Here is an 18930-nt window from a genome sequence, read left to right on the forward strand (position 1 = left end):
GCTAAACCTAACTCTAACCCTAACCCTAACCCTCACACTAACCCTAACCATAACCTATCATCCAATCCTAATCCTAACCCTTACCATATTCCGAAACGTAACCCTAATTCTAACTGTAAAGCTAACCCTAACCGTAAACCCAACCCAAAACTAACCCTAACACTAACTCCAACCTTAACAATATCCCTAAAACTAATCATAACCCTAACCCTAACCCTAATCAATTCCCTAACAACAAACTCCTAACCCTAACCCTAACCCTAACTTCTAACCATAACATTTACCGTAACTGTAATCCTAAGCCTAATGCTAACCCTAGCACTAAACACGAACCTTAACCCTAACACTAACCCTAACCCTAAATCTATCCCTAACCTCCAACCCTAACCCTAACGCTAACCCTAATCCTAACCCTAACAATACCACTAACCCAAACCTAAACCCAATCCTAACCCTAACCATAACCATAACCCTGTCCAACTCTAACCCTAACACTAACCCTAACGCTAAGCGTATGCCTAACTCTAAACATAACACTAACCCTAACCCTAAACCTAACCCTAGCTCTAAATCTAACGCGAACCTCTAACCATAACCGACCACTACCCACTAACGCTAACCCTAACCTAACACTAACCCTAACCCATAAACCTAACCCTAACCCTTACACTCACCTTAACACTAAACCTCAAACTAAAACTAACCATAAACCTAACCGAAACCCTAAACACTAACACTAACGGTAACACCATACCTAACACTAACCTTATCTCTAAAACTAACTCAAACCCTAACTTTAACCCTAAACCCAAATTCTAACCCTAACCGTAACTGTAACCCAAACAGTAACCATAACACTAACCCTTACCCTAAACGTAACACTCACCCGAATCCAAAGGCTAACCATAACCCTAAACCTAACCCTAACCCTAACCCTAACACTAACCCTCACACGAATCAATAGGCTAACCCTAATCCTAACCCTAATCTTAACCCTAATCTCAATCCTAACCCTAACCCTAACCCTAAATCTAACCCTAACACTAACGCTAACTCTAACCCTAAACCTAACGCTAAACCTAACTCTAACCCTAACCCTAATCCTCACACTAACCCTAACCCTTACCCTAACCCTAACCTAACCCTAACCCTAATCCCTAGCCCAAACCCTAACCCTAACACTCACCTTAACGTTAAACCTAAAACTAAACTTAACCCTAAACCTAACCGAAACCCTAAACACTACACTAACGCTAACACCATACCTAACCCTAACTTTATCCGTAAAACTAAGCCTAACCCTAACTCTAACCCTAGACACAAATTCTAACCCTACACCTAACCGTAATCCTAACAGTAAACTATAACACTAACCCTTGCCCTAACCCTAACCCTAACCCTCACCCGAACCAAAGGCTAACCCAAACCCTAACCCTAAACCTAACCCTAACCCTAACCCTAACACTCACACTAACCCTAAACATAACCCTAACCCTAACGTAACTCTAACCCTAACCCCTAACCCTAACCCTAATCCTAACCCTCACCTTAACGCTAAACCTAAAACTAACCCTAACCCTAAACCTAATCGAAACCCTAAACACTAAACTAACGCTAACACCATGCCTAACCCTAAACTTATCTCTAAAACTAACCCTAACCCTAACTATAACCCTAAACCCAAATTCTAACCCTAACCCTAAACGTAACCCTAACAGTAACCTCTAACACGAATCCTTACCCTAACCCTAACCCTAACCCTCACCTGAATCCAAAGGCTAACCATAACCCTAACCCTAACACTAACCCTAACCCTAACACTAACCCTCACCCGAATCCAAAGGCTAACCATAACCATAACCCTAACCCTAACCCGAACACTAACCATATCCCAAAGCCTAATCCTAGCCCTAATGCTAACCTCAAATCCCAACCCTAACCCTAACCCTAACACTAACCCTAACCCTAATCTCAATCCTAAACCTAACCCTAAACCTAACTTTTACCCTAACCCTAAATCTAAAACTAACCCTAACACTAACTCTAACCCTAAACCTAACGCTAAACCTAACTCTAACCCTAACCCAAACCCTCACACTAACCCTAACCGTAACCTATCATCCAACCCTAATCCTAACCCTTATCATATTCCGAAACGTAACCCTAACTCTAACTGTAAAGCTAACCCTAACCGTAAAGCCAACCCAAAACTAACCCTAAAACTAACTCCAACCTTAACAATATCCCTAAAACTAATCATAACCCTAACCCTAACCCTAATCAACTCCCTAACAACTAACTCCTAACCCTAACACTAACCCTAATTTCTAACTATAACATTAACCGTAACCATAAGCCTAAGCCTAATGCTAACGCAAGCACTAAAAACAAACCTTAACCCTAACACTAACCCTAACCCTAAATCTATCCCTAACCTCCAACCCTAACCTTAACGCTAACCCTAATCCTAACCCTAACAATACCACTAACCCAAACCTAAACCCAATCCTAACCCTAACCATAACCATAACCCTGTCCAACTCTAACCCTAACACTAACCCTAAGGCTAAGCGTATGCCTAACTCTAAACATAACCCTAACCCTAACCCTAAACCTAACCCTGGCCCTAAATCTAACGCGAACCTCTAACCATAACCGACCACTACCCATAACCCTAACCATAACGCTAACCCTAACCTAACACTAACCCTAACCCATAAACCTAACCCTAAGCCTTACACTCACCTTAAAACTAAACCTCAAACTAAAACTAACCATAAACCTAACCGAAACCCTAAACACTAACACTAACGGTAACACCATACCTAACCCTAACCTTATGCCTAAAACTAACTCAAACCCTAACTTTAACCCTAAACCCAAATTCTAACCCTAACCGTAACTGTAACCCAAACAGTAACCCTAACACTAACCGTTACCCTAACCCTAACCCTAACCCTCACCCGAATCCAAAGGCTTACCATAACCCTAACCCTAACCCTAACCCTAACCCTAACACTAACCCTCACATGAATCCATAGGCTAACCTTAAACCTAACACTAATCATAGCCCTAACCCTAACACTAACCCTAACCCTAATCTCAATCCTAACACTAACCCTAACCCTAAATCTAACCCTAAAACTAACGCTAACTCTAACCCTAAACCTAACGCAAAACCTAACTCTAACCCTAACCCTAACACTCACACTAACCCTAACCCTAACCCTAACCCTAACCTAACCCTAACCCTAACCCTAACCTAACCCTAACCCTAACCCTCACCTTAATGCTAAACCTAAAACTAAACTTAACCCTAAACCTAACCGAAACCCTAAACACTACACTAACGCTAACACCATACCTAACCCTAACTTTATCCGGTAAACTAAGCCTAACCCTAACTCTAACCCTAGACACAAATTCTAACCCTACCCCTAACCGTAACCCTAACAGTAAATTGTAACACTAACCCTTGCCTTAACCCTAACCCTAACCCTAACCCTAACCCTAAGGCTAACCATAACCCTAACCCTAACACTAACCCTAACCCTCACCCGAATCCAAAGGCTAACCATAACCCTAACCCTAACCCTTACCCGAACACTAACCATATCCCAAAGCCTAATCCTAGCCCTAATGCTAACCTCAAATCCAAACCCTAACCCTAACCCTAACACTAACCCTAACCCTAACCCTAACCCTCACCCGAATCCATAGGCTAACCATAACCCTAACCCTAACCCTAACCCTAACTCTAACCCTAACCCTAATCTCAATCCTAAACCTAACCCTAACCCTAACCCTAACCCTTACCCTAACCTTTACCCTAACCCTAAATCTAAAATTAACCCTAACCCTAACTCTAACTCTAACCCTAACGCTAAACCTAACTCTAACCCTACCCAAACCCTCACACTAACCCAAACTGTAACCTATCATCCAACCCTAATCCTAACCCTTATCATATTCCGAAACGTAACCCTAACACTAACCCTTACCCTAAACCTAACCCTCACCCAAATCCAAAGTTTAACCATAACACTAACACTAACCCTAACCCTAACCCTAACACTAACCCTCACACGAATCCAATGGCTAAACCTAAACCTAACCCTAATCCTAACCCTAACCCTAACACTAACCCTAACCCTAATCTCAATCCTAACCCTAACCCTAAGCCTAAATCTAACCCTAACACTAAGGCTAACTCTAACCCTAAACCTAACACTCACACTAACCCTAACCCTAACCCTAACCCTAACCTAACCCTAACCCTAATCCCTAGCCCTAACCCTAACCCTAACCGTCACCTTAACGCTAAACCTAAAACTAAACTTAACCCTAAACCTAACCGAAACCCTAAACACTACACTAATGCTAACACCATACCTAACTCTAACTTTATCCGTAAAACTAAGCCTAACCCTAAATCTAACCCTAGACACAAATTCTAACCGTACCCCTAACCGTAACTCTAACAGTAAACTATAACACTAACCCTTGCCCTAACCCTAACCCTAACCCTGACCCGAACCAAAGGCTAACCCTAACCCTAACCCTAACCCTAACACTCACACTAACCCTAAACCTAACCCTAACCCTAACGTAACTCTAACCCTAACCGCTAACCCTTACCCTAATCCTAACCCTCACCTTAATGCTAAAACTAAAACTAACCCTAACCCTAAACCTAACTGAAACCCTAAACACTAAACTAACGCTAACACCATTCCTAACCCTAACCTTATCCCTAAAACTAACCCTAACCCTAACTATAACCCTAAACTCAAATTCTATCCCTAACCCTAAACGTAACCCTAACAGTAACCTCTAACACTAACCCTTACCCTAACCCTAACACTTACCCTCACACGAATCCAAAGGCTAACCATAACCCTAACCCTAACACTAACCCTAACCCTAACCATAACCCTCACCCGAATACAAAGGCTAACCATAACCCTAACCCTAACCCTAAACGAACACTAACCATATCCCAAAGCCTAATCCTAGCCCTAATGCTAACCTCAAATCACAACCCTAACCCTATCCCTAACACTAACCCTAACCCTAATATCAATCCTAAACCTAGCCCTAACCCTAACCCTAACCCTAACCTTTACCCTAACCCCAAATTTAAAACTAACCCTAACACTAACTCTAACTCTAACCCGAACGCTAAACCTAATTCTAACCCTAACCCAAACCCTCACACTAACCCTAACCGTAACCTATCATCCAACCCTAATCCTAACCCTTACCATAATCCGAAACGTAACCCTAACTCTAACTGTAAAGCCAACCCTAACCGTAAACCCAACACAAAACTAACCCTAACACTAACTCCAAACTTAACAGTATCCCTAAAACTAATCATAACCCTAATCCTAACCCTAATCAACTCCCTAACAACTATCTCCGAACCCTAACCCTAACACCTAACTTCTAACCATAACATTAACCGTAACCATAAGCCTAAGCCTAATGCTAACACTAGCACTAAAAACGAACCTTAACGTTAACACTAACCCTAACCCTAAATCTATCCCTAACCTCCAACCCTAACCCTAACGCTAACCCTAATCCTAACCCTAACAATACCACTAACCCAAACCTAAACCCAATCCTAACCCTAAACATAACCATAACACTGTCCAACTCTAACCCTAACACTAACCCTAACGCTAAGCGTATGCCTAACTCTAAACATAACCCTAACCCTAACCCTAAACCTACCCTAACTCTAAATCTAGCACGAACCTCTAAACATAACCGACCACTACCCACTAACGCTAACCCTAACCTAACACTAACCCTAACCCATAAACCTAACCCTAACCCTTACACTCACCTTAACACTAAACCTCAAACTAAAACTAACAATAAACCTAACCGAAACCCTAAACACTAACACTAATGGTAACACCATACCTAACCCTAAACTTATCCCTAAACCTAACTCAAACCCTAACTTTAACCCTAAACCCAAATTCTAACCCTAACCGTAACTGTAACCCAAACAGTAACCCTATCACTCACCCTTACCCTAAACCTAACACTCACCCGAATCCAAAGGCTAACCATAACCCTAACCCTAACCCTAACCCTAACCCTAACACTAACCCTCACACGAATCCATAGGCTAACCGTAACCCTAACCCTAATCCTAACCCTAACCCTAACACTAACCCTAACCCTAATCTCAATCCTAACCATAACCCTAACCCTAAATCTAACCCTAACACTAACGCTAACTCTAACCCTAAACCTAACGCTAAACCTAACTCTAACCCTAACCCAAACCCTCACACTAACCCTAACCCTAACCCTAACCCTAACCCTAACCTAACCCTAACCCTAATCCCTAGCCCTAACCCTAACCCTAACCCTCACCTTAACGCTAAACCTAAAACTAAACTTAACCCTAAACCTAACCGAAACCCTAAACACTACACTAACGCTAACACCATACCTAACCCTAACTTTATCCGTAAAAGTAAGCCTAACCCTAAATCTAACCCTAGAAACAAATTCTAACCCTACCCCTAACCGTAACCCTAACAGTAAACTATAACACTAACCCTTGCCCTAACCCTAACCCTAACCCTCACCCGAATCCAAAGGCTAACCATAACCCTAACACTAACCCTAACCCTAACCCTAACACTAACCCTCACACGAATCCATAGGCTAACTCTAAACCTAACCCTAATCCTAACCCTAACCCTAACACTAACCCTAACCCTAATCTCAATCCTAACCCTAACCCTAACCCGAAATCTAAACCTAACACTAACGCTAACTCTAACCCTAAACCTAACGCTAAACCTAACTCTAACCCTAACCCTAACACTCACACTAACCCTAACCCAAACCCTAACCTAACCCTAACCCTAACCCTAACCCTAACCCTAAGCTAACCCTAACCCTAACCCTCATCTTAACGCTAAACCTAAAACTAAACTTAACCCTAAACCTAACCGAAACCCTAAACACTACACTAACGCTAACACCATACCTAACCCTAACTTTATCCGTAAAACTAAGCCTAAAACTAACTCTAACCCTAGACACAAATTCTAACCCTACCCCTAACCGTAACCCTAACAGTAAACTATAACACTAACCCTTGCCCTAACCCTAACCCTAACCCTCACCCGAACCAAAGGCTAAACCTAACCCTAACCCTAACCCTAACCCTAAAGCTAAACCTAACCCTAACCCTAACCCTAACACTCACACTAACCCTAAACATAACCCTAACCCTAACGTAACTCTAACCCTAACCCCTAACCCTAACCCTAATCCTAACCCTCACCTTAACGCTAAACCTAAAACTAACCCTAACCCTAAACCTAATCGAAACCCTAAACACTAAACTAACGCTAACACCATACCTAACCCTAAACTTTTCCCTAAAACTAAGCCTAACCCTAACTATAACCCTAAACCCAAATTCTAACCCTAACCCTAAACGTAACCCTAACAGTAACCTCTAACACTAACCCTTACCCTAACCCTAACCCTAACCCTCACCCAAATCCAAAGGCTAACCATAACCCTAACCCTAACACTAACCCTAACCCTAACCCTAACCCTCACCCGAATCCAAAGGCTAACCATAACCCTAAACCTAACCCTAACCCGAACACTAACCATACCCCATAGCCTAATCCTAGCCCTAATGCTAACCTCAAATCCCAACCCTAACCCTAACCCTAACACTAACCCTAAACCTAATCTCAATCCTAAACCTAACCCTAACCCTAACCCTAACCCTAACCCTAACCTTTACCCTAACCCTAAATCTAAAACTAACCCTAACACTAACTCTAACTCTAACCCTAATGCTAAACCTAACTCTAACCCTAACCCAAACCCTCACACTAACCCTAACCGTAACCTATCATCCAACCCTAATCCTAACCCTTACCATATTCCGAAACTTAACACTAACTCTAACTGTAAAGCTAACCCTAACCGTAAACCCAACCCAAAACTAACCCTAACACTAACTCCAACCTTAACAATATCCCTAAAACTAATCATAACCCTAACCCTAACCCTAATCAACTCCCTAACAACTAACTCCTAACCCTAACCCTAACCCTAACTTCTAACCATAACATTAACCGTAACCGTAAGCCTAAGCCTAATGCTAACCCTAGCACTAAAAACGAACCTTAACCCTAACACTAACCCTAACCCTAAATCTATCCCTAACCTCCAACCCTAACCCTAACGCTAACACTAATCCTAACCCTAACAATACCACTAACCCAAACCTAAACCCAATCCTAACCCTAACCATAACCATAACCCTGTCCAACTCTAACCCTAACACTAACCCTAACGCCAAGCGTATGCCTAACTCTAAACATAACCCTAACCCTAACCCTAAACCTACCCTAACTCTAAATCTAACGCGAACCTCTAACCATAACCGACCACTACCCACTAACGCTAACCCTAACCTAACACTAACCCTAACCCATAAACCTAACCCTAACCCTTACACTCACCTTAACACTAAACCTCAAACTAAAACTAACAATAAGCCTAACCGAAACCCTAAACACTAACACTAATGGTAACACCATACCTAACCCTAACCTTATCCCTAAAACTAACTCAAACCCTAACTTTAACCCTAAACCCAAATTCTAACCCTAACCGTAACTGTAACCCAAACAGTAACCCTATCACTAACCCTTACCCTAAACCTAACACTCACCCAAATCCAAAGGCTAACCATAACCCTAAGCCTAACCGTAACCCTAACCCGAACACTAACCCTCACACGAATCCATAGGCTAACCGTAATCCTAACCCTAATCCTAACCCTAACCCTAACACTAACCCTAACCCTAATCTCAATCCTAACCCTAACCCTAACCCTAAATCTAACCCTAACACTAACGCTAACTCTAACCCTAAACCTAACGCTAAACCTAACTCTAACCCTAACCCAAACCCTCACACTAACCCTAACCCTAACCCTAACCCTAACCCTAACCTAACCCTAACCCTAATCCCTAGCCCTAACCCTAACCCTAACCCTCACCTTAACGCTAAACCTAAAACTAAACTTAACCCTAAACCTAACCGAAACCTTAAACACTACACTAACGCTAACACCATACCTAACCCTAACTTTATCCGTAAAAGTAAGCCTAACCCTAAATCTAACCCTAGAAACAAATTCTAACCCTACCCCTAACCGTAACCCTAACAGTAAACTATAACACTAACCCTTGCCCTAACCCTAACCCTAACCCTCACCCGAATCCAAAGGCTAAACATAACCCTAACACTAACCCTAACCCTAACCCTAACACTAAACCTCACACGAATCCATAGGTTAACCCTAAACCTAACCCTAATCCTAACCCTAACCCTAACACTAACCCTAACCCTAATCTCAATCCTAACCCTAACCCTAACCCTAAATCTAAACCTAACACTAACGCTAACTCTAACCCTAAACCTAACGCTAAACCTAACTCTAACCCTAACCCTAACACTCACACTAACCCTAACCCAAACCCTAACCTAACCCTTACCCTAACCCTAACCCTAACCCTAACCCTAACCTAACCCTAACCCTAACCCTCACCTTAACGCTAAACCTAAAACTAAACTTAACCCTAAACCTAACCGAAACCTTAAACACTACACTAACGCTAACACCATACCTAACCCTAACTTTATCCGTAAAACTAAGCCTAACACTAACTCTAACCCTAGACACAAATTCTAACCCTACCCCTAACCGTAACCCTAACAGTAAACTATAACACTAACCCTTGCCCTAACCCTAACCCTAACCCTCACCCAAACCAAAGGCTAAACCTAACCCTAACCCTAACCCTAACCCTAAAGCTAAACCTAACCCTAACCCTAACCCTAACACTCACACTAACCCTAAACATAACCCTAACCCTAACATAACTCTAACCCTAACCCCTAACCCTAACCCTAATCCTAACCCTCACCTTAACGCTAAACCTAAAACTAACCCTAACCCTAAACCTAATCGAAACCCTAAACACTAAACTAACGCTAACACCATACCTAACAGTAAACTTTTCCCTAAAACTAAGCCTAACCCTAACTATAACCCTAAACCCAAATTCTAACCCTAACCCTAAACGTAACCCTAACAGTAACCTCTAACATTAACCCTTACCCTAACCCTAAACCTAACCCTCACCCGAATCCAAAGGCTAACCATAACCCTAACCCTAACACTAACCCTAACCCTAACCCTAACCCTCACCCGAATCCAAAGGCTAACCATAACCCTAAACCTAACCCTAACCCGTACACTAACCATATCCCAAAGCCTAATCCTAGCCCTAATGCTAACCTCAAATCCCAACCCTAACCCTAACCCTAACACTAACCCTAAACCTAATCTCAATCCTAAACCTAACCCTAACCCTAACCCTAACCCTAACCCTAACCTTTACGCTAAACCTAAATCTAAAACTAATCCTAACAATAACTCTAACTCTAACCCTAATGCTAAACCTAACTCTAACCCTAACCCAAACCCTCACACTAACCCTAACCGTAACCTATCATACAACCCTAATCCTAACCCTTACCATATTCCGAAACGTAACAATAACTCTAACTGTAAAGCTAACCCTTACCGTAAACCCAACCCAAAACTAACCCTAACACTAACTCCAACCTTAACAATATCCCTAAAACTAATCATAACCCTAACCCTAACCCTAATCAACTCCCTAACAACTAACTCCTAACCCTAACCCTAACCCTAACTTCTAACCATAACATTAACCGTAACCGTAAGCCTAAGCCTAATGCTAACCCTAGCACTAAAAACGAACCTTAACCCTAACACTAACCCTAACCCTAAATCTATCCCTAACCTCCAACCCTAACCCTAACGCTAACACTAATCCTAACCCTAACAATACCACTAACCCAAACCTAAACCCAATCCTTACCCTAACCATAACCATAACCCTGTCCAACTCTAACCCTAACACTAACCCTAACACCAAGCGTATGCCTAACTCTAAACATAACCCTAACCCTAACCCTAAACCTACCCTAACTCTAAATCTAACGCGAACCTCTAACCATAACCGACCACTACCCACTAACGCTAACCCTAACCTAACACTAACCCTAACCCATAAACCTAACCCTAACCCTTACACTCACCTTAACACTAAACCTCAAACTAAAACTAACAATAAGCCTAACCGAAACCCTAAACACTAACACTAATGGTAACACCATACCTAACCCTAACCTTATCCCTAAAACTAACTCAAACCCTAACTTTAACCCTAAACCCAAATTCTAACCCTAACCGTAACTGTAACCCAAAAAGTAACCCTATCACTAACCGTTACCCTAAACCTAACACTCACCGGAATCCAAAGGCTAACCATAACCCTAAACCTAACCCTAACCCTAACCCTAACACTAACCCTCACACGAATCCATAGGCTAACCGTAACCCTAACCCTAATCCTAACCCTAACCCTAACACTAACCCTAACCCTAATCTCATTCCTAACCCTAACCCTAACCCTAAATCTAACCCTAACACTAACGCTAACTCTAACCCTAAACCTAACGCTAAACCTAAATCTAACCCTAACCCAAACCCTCACACTAACCCTAACCCTAACCCTAACCCTAACCTAACCCTAACCCTAATCCCTAGCCCTAACCCTAACCCTAACCCTAACCTTAACGCTAAACCTAAAACTAAACTTAACCCTAAACCTAACTGAAACCCTAAACACTACACTAACGCTAACACCATACCTAACCCTAACTTTATCCGTAAAAGTAAGCCTAACCCTAAATCTAACCCTAGAAACAAATTCTAACCCTACCCCTCACCGTAACCCTAACAGTAAACTATAACACTAACCCTTGCCCTAACCCTAACCCTAACCCTCATCCGAATCCAAAGGCTAACCATAACCCTAACACTAACCCTAAACCTAACCCTAACACTAAACCTCACACGAATCCATAGGCTAACCCTAAACCTAACCCTAATCCTAACCCTAACCCTAACACTAACCCTAACCCTAACCTAACCCTAACACTAACCCTCACCTTAACGCTAAACCTAAAACTAAACTTAACCCTAAACCTAACCGAAACCTTAAACACTACACTAACGCTAACACCATACCTAACCCTAACTTTATCCGTAAAACTAAGCCTAACACTAACTCTAACCCTAGACACAAATTCTAACCCTACCCCTAACCGTAACCCTAACAGTAAACTATAACACTAACCCTTGCCCTAACCCTAACCCTAACCCTCACCCGAACCAAAGGCTAAACCTAACCCTAACCCTAACCCTAACCCCAAAGCTAAACCTAACCCTAACCCTAACCCTAACACTCACACTAACCCTAAACATAACCCTAACCCTAACGTAACTCTATCCCTAACCCCTAACCCTAACCCTAATCCTAACCCTCACCTTAACGCTAAACCTAAAACTAACCCTAACCCTAAACCTAATCGAAACCCTAAACACTAAACTAACGCTAACACCATACCTAACCCTAAACTTTTCCCTAAAACTAAGCCTAACCCTAACTATAACCCTAAACCCAAATTCTAACCCTAACCCTAAACGTAACCCTAACAGTAACCTCTAACACTAACCCTTACCCTAACCCTAACCCTAACCCTCACCCGAATCCAAAGGCTAACCATAAACCTAACCCTAACACTAACCCTAACCCTAACCCTAACCCTCACCCGAATCCAAAGGCTAACCATAACCCTAAACCTAACCCTAACCCGAACACTAACCATATCCCAAAGCCTAATCCTAGCCCTAATGCTAACCTCAAATCCCAACCCTAACCCTAACCCTAACACTAACCCTAAACCTAATCTCAATCCTAAACCTAACCCTAACCCTAACCCTAACCCTAACCCTAACCTTTACGCTAAACCTAAATCTAAATCTAACCCTAACACTAACTCTAACTCTAACCCTAATGCTAAACCTAACTCTAACCCTAACCCAAACCCTCACACTAACCCTAACCGTAACCTATCATCCAACCCTAATCCTAACCCTTACCATATTCCGAAACGTAACAATAACTCTAACTGTAAAGCTAACCCTTACCGTAAACCCAACCCAAAACTAACCCTAACACTAACTCCAACCTTAACAATATCCCTAAAACTAATCATAACCCTAACCCTAACCCTAATCAACTCCCTAACAACTAACTCCTAACCCTAACCCTAACCCTAACTTCTAACCATAACATTAACCGTAACCGTAAGCCTAAGCCTAATGCTAACCCTAGCACTAAAAACGAACCTTAACCCTAACACTAACCCTAACCCTAAATCTATCCCTAACCTCCAACCCTAACCCTAACGCTAACACTAATCCTAACCCTAACAATACCACTAACCCAAACCTAAACCCAATCCTAACCCTAACCATAACCATAACCCTGTCCAACTCTAACCCTAACACTAAGCCTAACGCCAAGCGTATGCCTAACTCTAAACATAACCCTAACCCTAACCCTAAACCTACCCTAACTCTAAATCTAACGCGAACCTCTAACCATAACCGACCACTACCCACTAACGCTAACCCTAACCTAACACTAACCCTAACCCATAAACCTAACCCTAACCCTTACACTCACCTTAACACTAAACCTCAAACTAAAACTAACAATAAACCTAACCGAAACCCTAAACACTAACACTAACGGTAACACCATACCTAACCCTAACCTTATCCCTAAAACTAACTCAAACCCTAACTTTAACCCAAAACCCAAATTCTAACCCTAACCGTAACTGTAACCCAAACAGTAACCCTATCACTAACCCTTACCCTAAACCTAACACTCACCCGAATCCAAAGGCTAACCATAACCCTAACCCTAACCCTAACCCTAACCCTAACACTAACCCTCACACGAATCAATAGGCTAACCGTAGCCCTAACCCTAATCCTAACCCTAACCCTAACACTAACCCTAACCCTAATCTCAATCCTAACCCTAACCCTAACCCTAAATCTAACCCTAACACTAACGCTAACTCTAACCCTAAACCTAACGCTAAACCTAACTCTAACCCTAACCCAAACCCTCACACTAACCCTAACCCTAACCCTAACCCTAGCCCTAACCTAACCCTAACCCTAATCCCTAGCCCTAACCCTAACCCTAACCCTCACCTTAACGCTAAACCTAAAACTAAACTTAACCCTAAACCTAACCGAAACCCTAAACACTACACTAACGCTAACACCATACCTAACCCTAAATTTATCCGTAAAAGTAAGCCTAACCCTAAATCTAACCCTAGAAACAAATTCTAACCCTACCCCTAACCGTAACCCTAACAGTAAACTATAACACTAACCCTTGCCCTAACCCTAACCCTAACCCTCACCCGAATCCAAAGGCTAACCATAACCCTAACACTAACCCTAACCCTAACCCTAACACTAACCCTCACACGAATCCATAGGCTAACCCTAAACCTAACCCTAATCCTAACCCTAACCCTAACACTAATCCTAACCCTAATCTCAATCCTAACCCTAACCCTAACCCTAAATCTAACCCTAACACTAACGCTAACTCTAACCCTAAACCTAACGCTAAACCTAACTCTAACCCTAACCCTAACACTCACACTAACCCTAACCCAAACCCTAACCTAACCATAACCCTAACCCTAACCCTAACCCTAACCTAACCCTAACCCTAACCCTCACCTTAACGCTAAACCTAAAACTAAACTTAACCCTAAACCTAACCGAAACCCTAAAGACTACACTAACGCTAACACCATACCTAACCCTAACTTTGTCCGTAAAACTAAGCCTAACCCTAACTCTAACCCTAGACACAAATTCTAACCCTACCCCTAACAGTAACCCTAACAGTAAACTATAACACTAACCCTTGCCCTAACCCTAACCCTAACCCTCACCCGAACCAAAGGCTAACCCTAACCCTAACCCTAAAACTAACCCTAAAGCTAAACCTAACCCTAACCCTAACCCTAACACTCACACTAACCCTAAACATAACCCTAACCCTAACGTAACTCTAACCCTAACCCCTAACCCTAACCCTAATCCTAACCCTCACCTTAACGCTAAACCTAAAACTAAACCTAACCCTAAACCTAATCGAAACCCTAAACACTAAACTAACGCTAACACCATACCTAACCCTAAACTTTTCTCTAAAACTAAGCCTAACCCTAACTATAACCCTAAACCCAAATTCTAACCCTAACCCTAAACGTAACCCTAACAGTAACCTCTAACACTAACCCTTACCCTAACCCTAACCCTAACCCTCACCCGAAACCAAAGGCTAACCATAACCCTAACCCTAACACTAACCCTAACCCTAACCCTAACCCTCACCCGAATCCAAAGGCTAACCATAACCCTAAACCTAACCCTAACCCGAACACTAACCATATCCCAAAGCCTAATCCTAGCCCTAATGCTAACCTCAAATCCCAACCCTAACCCTAACCCTAACACTAACCCTAACCCTAATCTCAATCCTAAACCTAACCCTAACCCTAACCCTAACCCTAACCCTAACCTTTACCCTAAACCTAAATCTAAAACTAACCCTAACAGTAACACTAACTCTAACCCTAATGCTAAACCTAACTCTAACCCTAACCCAAACCCTCACACTAACCCTAACCGTAACCTATCATCCAACCCTAATCCTAACCCTTACCATATTCCGAAACGTAACCCTAACTCTAACTGTAAAGCTAACCCTAACCGTATACCCAACCCAAAACTAACCCTAACACTTACTCCAACCTTAAAAATATCCCTAAAACTAATCATAACCCTAACCCTAACCCTAATCAACTCCCTAACAACTAACTCCTAACCCTAACCCTAACCTTAACTTCTAACCATAACATTAACCGTAACCGTAAGTCTAAGCCTAATGCTAACCCTAGCACTAAAAACGAACCTTAACCCTAACACTAACCCTAACCCTAAATCTATCCCTAACCTCCAACCCTAACCCTAACGCTAACACTAATCCTAACCCTAACAATACCACTAACCCAAACCTAAACCCAATCCTAACCCTAACCATAACCATAACCCTGTCCAACTCTAAACCTAACACTAACCCTAACGCCAAGCGTATGCCTAACTCTAAACATAACCCTAACCCTAACCCTAAACCTACCCTAACTCTAAATCTAACGCGAACCTCTAACCATAACCGACCACTACCCACTAACGCTAACCCTAACCTAACACTAACCCTAACCCATAAACCTAACCCTAACCATTACACTCACCTTAACACTAAACCTCAAACTAAAACTAACCATAAACCTAACCGAAACCCTAAACACTAACACTAACCGTAACACCATACCTAACCCTAACCTTATCCCTAAAACTAACTCAAACCCTAACTTTAACCCTAAACCCAAATTCTAACCCTAACCGCAACTGTAACCCAAACAGTAACCCTAACACTAATCCTTACCCTAAACCTAACCCTCACCCGAATCCAAAGGCTAACCATAACCCTAACCCTAACACTAACACTAACCCTAACACTAACCCTCACACGAATCCATAGGCTAACAGTAACCCTAACCCTAATCCTAACCCAAACCCTAACTCTAACCCTAACCCTAAACCTAACCCTAAACCTAACCCTAACCCTAACCCTAACACTAACAATAACCCTAAATCTAACCCGAACCCTAACGTAGCTCTAACCCTAACCCCTAACCCTAACCCTAATCCTAACCCTCACCTTAACGCTAAACCTAAAACTAACCCTAACCCTAAACCTAACTGAAACCCTAAACACTTAACTAAGGCTAACACCATACCTAACCCTAACATTATCCCTAAAACTAACCCTAACCCTAACTATAAACCTAAACTCAAATTCTAACCCTAACCCTAACTGTAACCCTAACAGTAACCTCTAACACTAACCCTTACCCTAACCCTAACCCTTACCCTCACCCGAATCCAAAGGCTAACCATAACCCTAACCCTAACACTAACCCTAACCCTAACCCTAACCCTCACCCGAATCCAAAGGCTAACCATAACCCTAAACCTAACCCTAACCCGAACACTAACCATATCCCAAAGCCTAATCCTAGCCCTAATGCTAACCTCAAATCCCAACCCTAACCCTAACCCTAACACTAACCATAACCCTAATCTCAATCCTAAACCTAACCCTAACCCTAACAATTACCCTAACCTTTACCCTAACCCTAAATCTAAAACTAACCCTAACCCTAACTCTAACTCTAACCCTAACGCTAAACCTAACTCTAACCCTAACCCAAACCCTCACACTAACCCTAACTGTAACCTATCATCCAACCCTAATCCTAACCCTTACCATATTCCGAAACGTAGCCCTAACTCTAACTGTAAAGCTAACCCTAACCGTAATCCCAACCCAAAACTAACCCTAACACTAACTCCAACCTTAACAATATCCCTAAAACTAATCTTAACCCTAACCCTAACCCTAATCAACTCCCTAACAACTAACTCCTAACCCTAACCCTAACCCTAACTTCTAACCATAACATTTACCGTAACCGTAATCCTAAGCCTAATGCTAACCCTAGCACTAAAAACGAACCTTAACCCTAACACTAACCCTAACCCTAAATCTATCCCTAACCTCCAACCCTAACCCTAACGCTAACCCTAATCCTAACCCTAACAATACCACTAACCCAAACCTAAACCCAATCCTAACCCTAACCATAACCGTAACCCTGTCCAACTCTAACCCTAACGCTAACCTTAACGCTAAGCCTAAGCCTAACTCTAAACATAACCCTAACCCTAACCCTAAACCTAACCCTAGCCCTAAATCTAACGCGAACCTCTAACCATAACCGACCACTACCCACTAACGCTAACCCTAACCTAACACTAACCCTAACCCATAAACCTAACCCTAACCCTTACACTCACCTTAACACTAAACCTCAAACTAAACCTAACCATAAACCTAACCGAAACCCTAAACACTAACACTAACGGTAACACCATACCTAACACTAACCTTATCTCTAAAACTAACTCAAACCCTAACTTTAACCCTAAACCCAAATTCTAACCCTAACCGTAACTGTAACCCAAACAGTAACCCTGACACTAACCCTTACCCTAAACCTAAGCCTCACCCGAATCCAAAGGCTAACCATAACCCTAACCCTAACCCTAAACCTAACCCTAACACTAACCCTCACACGAATCCATAGGCTAAACCTAAACCTAACCCTAATCCTAACCCTAACCCTAACACTAACCCTAACCCTAATCTCAATCCTAACCCTAACCCTAACCCTAAATCTAACCCTAACACTAACGCTAACTCTAACCCTAAACCTAACGCTAAACCTAACTCTAACCCTAACCCTAACACTCACACTAACCCTAACCCTAACCCTAACCTAACCCTAACCCTAACCCTAACCCTAACCTAACCCTAACCCTAACCCTCACCTTAACGCTAAACCTAAAACTAAACTTAACCCTAAACCTAACCGAAACCCTAAACACTACACTAACGCTAACACCATACCTAACCCTAACTTTATCCGTAAAACTAAGCCTAACCCTAACTCTAACCCTAGACACAAATTCTAACCCTACCCCTAACCGTAACCCTAACAGTAAACTATAACCCTAACCCTTGCCCTAACCCTAACCCTAACCCTCACCCGAACCAAAGGCTAACCCTAACCCTAACCCTAACCCTAACACTAACACTCACACTAACCCTAAACATAACCCTAACCCTAACGTAACTCTAACCCTAACCCCTCACCCTAACCCTAATCCTAACCCTCACCTTAACG

Source organism: Cavia porcellus, unplaced genomic scaffold (genome assembly GCF_034190915.1).
Source record: "Cavia porcellus strain 051 isolate PalLab524CR breed Dunkin Hartley unplaced genomic scaffold, mCavPor4.1 scaffold_15, whole genome shotgun sequence".
In the NCBI taxonomy this organism is placed as follows: domain Eukaryota; kingdom Metazoa; phylum Chordata; class Mammalia; order Rodentia; family Caviidae; genus Cavia; species Cavia porcellus.